The sequence below is a fragment of the Sinocyclocheilus rhinocerous genome, unplaced genomic scaffold, assembly GCF_001515625.1.
Source record: "Sinocyclocheilus rhinocerous isolate Xijiao unplaced genomic scaffold, SAMN03320098_v1.1 scaffold1730, whole genome shotgun sequence".
NCBI classification, from domain to species: domain Eukaryota; kingdom Metazoa; phylum Chordata; class Actinopteri; order Cypriniformes; family Cyprinidae; genus Sinocyclocheilus; species Sinocyclocheilus rhinocerous.
The window spans coordinates 241059-247191 of NW_015634043.1; the positions used below are offsets into that span (position 1 = coordinate 241059).

Consider the following 6133-nt stretch of genomic DNA (forward strand, 5'->3'; position numbering starts at 1 on the left):
GTTTAATGTCGTTGGTGAGGAGGAAAGCCTGTGTGTGTCCTATGCCTTAGCAGACAGCATGAAACCCACAATAAAAATAAATAACACAGAGAATAATAATAATAAAAGCGCCAGATTTTTTTTATAGGTTTAAAGGGGGGCGCGACCAAAAAAGTTTGAGAACCACTGGGCTAAAGCGTGCCACAAAGCCCCAGCAAAAGTAATTACCATGAATATGTCAGGGGAAATAGTAAGGAGATATTTGAATTATTTAATAATAAATTAGTATTTTCGGAGTCCATGTCGCAAAGATGAAGATGACGATCCTGACTCGCCATCTCCTCATTAGACGTATCTTTAGAGAGAAGTGCATCTTTACGGATTTTATAATGAACGAGTTTTTGTTTTCGATTTGTTTTATTTAGTTTTAAAGTAGTAATTTAAAGCTTTCTATAGATATATCTGTGAGGCAAGAGTTTCGGTTCATCATTGTGAAGCACTCCTGGCCGAAATTGCAAAAAGGTCATCCTGTATGTATCCTTTATTTTATAAAAGCATATTGTGCTTGATATTGTGAGTGCACACAAATAAAAGTAGACCCTTTACAGTTCCGAGTGATGTATTACTCTTACCTTTATGAGCAAAAATGACGGCATATTTTAAGTTGTTTCCAATGCAAGTGATCGCGCCAACGCCTCCATGTCCTGTAAAGCGTGCTTTAGCTCTCCACACAAACAATTAGATGTGCGTTTAATAATGCACATTTATATAGGTTAAACATTTAAACTAACATTGTGATATGCTTGAACTGTTTTATATCTATAGATTTTATTTTAGGCAAGTCGTGATGATTTGAGAAGGCTAAATTAATCAAACATAGGTTATCAGCTCACTGTCTGCCGCTGGCCGATTGATCGTTACTTTAAAAAACAAAAACTTACCTTTAACGAACCAAAAAATGCTCCAAACGTTTTTCTAAATTAACTTAATAAAAATTAAAAAAAAACGAAATTAAATATAATCACTTTGACATTACATACAAAACTGAACTATTTTAATAGCTGAAACAGTAGTACAAGCTGTTTTGGGAGAAGGGGAAAAAAAAGACGGGCTCGGGTCGGACTCGGGCCAAGAATTCTGATGAGCTGTCAGACACGGGCCGGGCTAGGGCCTGAGCGTCTCAGGCCAGGGCCGGGCTAGGGCCTAAATTTGAGGCCCGTGCAGGGCACTAGAAAGCGGCTGTCACATGGCATGTGAGTATGGCATGTAGTTCTCTTTCATGTCTTTTTGCACTTAACATGTCAAATACAGCGGTCGTGCTTCACGCCGGGGTTAACGACTCCAAGCTGCAGCAGCCGGAGACACTAAAGAGGGACTTCAGGAGCATGATCAAGACCGTGCGCAGCACATCGCCCGCGACGACGATCATTGTGTCAGGACCGCTTCCCACGTATCGACGAGGACACGAAAGGTTCAGTAGACTTTTTGCTTTAAATGAATGGTTATTGTCATGGTGTAAAGAACAGAAACTGCTCTTTGTTAATAATTGGAATCTCGGACCTAACTAGTCTTCTACCACGCTACAATCCATCACGCTCCCTAAGGTCGCAAAACTCTGGACTTTTGGTAGTACCTAGGATAGCAAAGTCCACTAAAGGAGGTAGAGCTTTTTCACATTTTGCTCCCAAACTCTGGAATAACCTTCCTAATAACATTTGGGGTTCAGAGACACGCTCTCTGTTTAAATCTAGATTAAAGACACATTTCTTTGGCCAAGCATTCAAATAATGCATCTCATAATCTTGTACTGCAGTTACAGTATATCTGATCAAATGCACATTATTATTCTTTAGCTTGGGTTAAACAAATCAATTTTATTGTAGAAACTTAATTTGCTGTAAAGTTGCTTTGCAACGATTTGTATCGTGAAAAGCGCTATACAAATAAACTTGAATTGAAAAAAAAAAATACACAAGTTTGTTAACACACGTAAGTTACAAAAACAGTCAGTTATGTCTGTGAAAAACAGCTGGCAGCAAGAAATTGCATGTTTATATTAGATCTGTGTGGCAGCAGCGTAATATAGTATACAGTAAATAAATAAATAAAACCACTGCTCTCTTGTCTCCTCTGAGGCTGGGACTCCAAATAGTGTTCTGTGCTCATTTGTGCAGCCAACGACAGAATAGTTAGCATGCTTTGCTCAAACTTTTGCCATTGTGTTAGAACTTGTACACCATTGACAAGTGGTGAAAATCTTAGCAGCTAATTTTTCCACATGCTTGCAGAGAAAGGCTTACCAAAACAAAGTTACTGGGTTGACCTTTTCAAGTTTTCTGGGTTGGTAGATGCACCAGGGACCCGATTATAGCACTTAAACATGGAAAAAGTTAGATTTTCATGATATTTCCCTTTTAAAGGTGCACTAAGCAATATTTGAAAAATGCTTTTGACCACAGTGTTGCACCAAGTCACAAAACACACTTGCAGCCAATCAGCAGTAAGGGGCGTGTCTAGTAATGATAGGGAAAAGAGAGCGTTCAGTGAGTGCAGAGGACGGATAATAGCAGTTTGAATATAGATAGAGAGATATAGTAGATAAAAAAAGAGGAAAATATCAGAGGAACAAAACATTAAAAAGAAGGGTTACAATCAGCAACTATGTTCTCTCTGTATGATTATTATGGTATCCATGTCATGAATGAAGGGCTAATGTTAATTGGTGGGTATAACTCTGTTTTTTCTTTGTTAGCCTTTTTGCTATGATGCTTGCTATGCTTATACAACAATAATTCGGTTTTAACTCAACAAACACAAGATCTAATTTCACCATAATATTGTGCTTTGCAACAAAACTGTTACAAGTTCAGTTATTATTTATTTCCATCAGTTGGGTTAACGTTAGGCCCTGTAATTAGCCAATGGAATTTTCAAATCTGTGTAATTATAATTTAAATCGGACTACTTTTCAAATTGTATTTCATAAACCAACATCTCAGACGTTATGTCAAAACGTTATGGGGTTTCTTCTCTTTCACTTATGTTGTTATAATAAAGTATAACTGTTTGTGCAGAATTTTGTGTTTTCTCGAAGGGGGTCTCGCCCAGGGTGTAATTCAATGTAGAACCGCCACTGGATCCAATACACCCTTGTTTTCTTTCTCAACTCTTTACGTTCACTTAAGACATACCCGATTGTATTTATGGGATATTTTGATATAATTTTGTGTGTATTTGTCATTCGAATGTGTAAGAATGCGAGAGAGAGAGCTCAGTTCAGTGTTCGCGTATATAAGAGGCGGCTTTTGTGTGTGCGTTTTGTGTGTGTGTAGATATTTAGTCTTGTTTCCAGGGGGAAAAAAAACTAAATTAAGTGCATTTTGCTTAAAACAGGTAAAATTATCTGCCAGTGGGGTAAGTAAAATACTCTTGTTTTAAGAATATTTTACTTACCCCACTGGCAGATAATTTTACTTGTTTTAAGCAAAATGCACTTAATTTAGTTTTTTTTCCCCCCTGGAAACAAGACTAAATATCTTAAGTCATTTGGCTTATCTAGTAAAAGTATCTTGATTTAAGAATTTTAAGATATTTTAAGATACAAAAATACTAAGTAAGATAAGCCATTTTTTGCAGTGCAGAAAACAGCGCGCAAGTGCAGAAGTGAGTTCTATTTCGTCTTCTTGCAGTTTAATCTTTTGAAATCACAATAAATGCGCATACAGAAATTGAGAAGCAGAATCGAAAAGTAATTTTATAACAAGTAATTCCTGACCTTATGCATCTGATCTGATTTCCGAAATTGGAATAGCTTTTCGATTCCCAACCCTCCTACTAAATTATTTCATTATTGCATGCAAAAAGACCTGTATGGTGATTATGGGGCTATGTAAAATATTTTTTGTAACTTACTAGGTTTATCATTCGTCATTTTTTCCCGATAATGTCGATAATCATCTGTTACCTGACTGTTGACATCGACATCGCGATACTTAAGAGTCATCGTCGATATACGATAATATCGTCATATCGCCCAGCCCTATTTCAAATATCAACATTGTTTGGCAAAATTCGCTTAGTGCACCTTTTAAAGGGCCGGATGCCAAAACTTCAGCTCATTCTTATAATAGACATAACACTGATGGAGCTGACATTAGTTCAATATCTAAATATTCTTAAGAATTAGAAGTTCTTTGTTCTTGAAAGGATGTACTTGCATTATTATGCTATTATATGATCATTATACACTGCTCAAAAAAATTTGCCTAACACTTAAATCACACATTGTATCTTGATGAATGAAGTATTCAAATAGAAAATCTTTGTGTAATTCGTTGAAAACAAAATAATGTGACAGTGGTCAGTGAAAACTAAAATCATCAACCCAATGTGGCTGAATTCAAAATCACCTTGAAAATCAAAGTGGTGTCCTGGGGAATCTCCTGTCAGACTTCAGTCAGGGCATCAGTGAGCTCCTGGACAGTATGTGGTGCTAGTTGGCTGCCTTGGATGCTCCAATATACTATCACCAAGTTCTATTTGAATTTTCATGAAAAATACAATAGAAATGAATTACTTATGTAAAACCCCATAGCTGTGGCTCATCAGATCCTCTATTTAATGGCTATTTATATTAATATTTATACATATACATATACATAATAGTATGAAATGCCAATCCTGCCATAATTATAAATAAATAAATAAATGTACAAAGAAATTTTTTAAAAAAGCAAACATAAATAAATTAATATATAAATAAATATACAAAGAAAAGTAAAAAAGCAAAAATAAATCATTATTTATAATTTTATTTCCTTATTTATGTATTTTTTTCCACATTTTTTATTTTATTTTATTTATTTATACATGTATTTATTTCCACTTTTATTTATTTTCACATTTATGTATTTATTTACGTATTTATTTATTTATTTATTTCCACATTTATTTATTTCTACATTTATTTATTTTTACATTTATTTATTTATTTATTTATTTATTTCTACATTTCTTTGTCCATAGGGTACTGAGAAGGGCAGTGTTTTACCTCAGGAATAGCAATCGAGCCAGAGTAGGCGAGGGGTAAGCTTTGAGGCCACAGTGACACCTTGTGGTGCCCAAACGAAGCACAAAAAGTGTTAAGCCCACATGATGCGCCTGTTGTTAGTGTGGGATGAATGATTTAGATGGGCAATATGGACAAAATCTTATTTAAATTTCAAGTGGGGTGTTGTTTCGGCTGGGAAGCATGCAATCTGTGATCGCGTGCATTTGCTGTAGCTCCCGAAAACGTGCAATCGCTTTCTTATGCACGCTGTTTTTTAGGTTTCACTTACAACGCATGTTTCAAAGATTCGGGATAGAAGGAGGCATCAGTTACTGTAGAAGATTTGTCGCCTCACGCCACTTTCCGTAATGGGTTCTCTTGGTGTAGACATGGCTTTAGATACGGATTAATCGGCTGATTAATCACACGTCTTAGGCTGTAAATATCCAGAATTAGTTTAAACAAAAGGTGTCCATGGGAACGGAGCTAGTGAAATACACACGCCATGCATTATAGCCTAAAACATGCTTAATATTTGCGACTGACAACAACAATTGTATGCGGCTATGCAGTGGAGATGCATTCACTGTCAAATTTTGTTTATTTAAATTATTTAAAATTTAAATTTTGTAAAATATTTTTTCTTGATTACAAGAAAAAAAAATATTGTTCTTGTTGTGATTTATTTCTTGTTTTTCATTTAATTCATAAGTTAACACTGCAAATTAAATGGTTTAGTTTTTTTCTGCAGTCGAAGAAAGTAGCCTAAATTTTTCTCATTTTAAAGATTATCAAGAATTTTTTTTTCCCGATCTGCAGTCTAATAAAAGTTAAGAAAATTAGCCTATAGATCTATAGCCTACAGGCTAATTTAATTCTTTCTTAACTTTTAACTTCTTCTTAAAATTTGTTATGAAGAATTTTAAATCAACTTCATAGCAAATAGGCTAGGCTAATGAATTTTTGTCATAAGCAATACACGAACATAACGAATACCCTAGCTATTCTATAAAACGAAATTTTCATTAATTCATAAATCACGAATATGATGAAATAAAAAATTATTCATATATATATATATATATATATAATATATATAATAGT

General features: G+C 34.7%; 1 protein-coding gene across 6 annotated transcripts in view; it reads right to left on the minus strand.

Moving 5' to 3' along the window:
- The window catches only part of LOC107745321 (band 4.1-like protein 1), a 349703-nt gene that overhangs the window by 186709 nt on the left and 156861 nt on the right, over positions 1–6133 (minus strand). Inside the window, exon 3 of one of the 6 annotated variants that reach the window (XM_016559182.1) lies at positions 4389–4514. The exons of the other annotated variants lie outside the window; for them this stretch is intronic. The gene's annotated coding sequence lies outside the window, so the exon portion shown is untranslated. The remainder of the gene's footprint in view (positions 1–4388; positions 4515–6133) is intronic. 6 annotated transcript variants of the gene reach the window in all.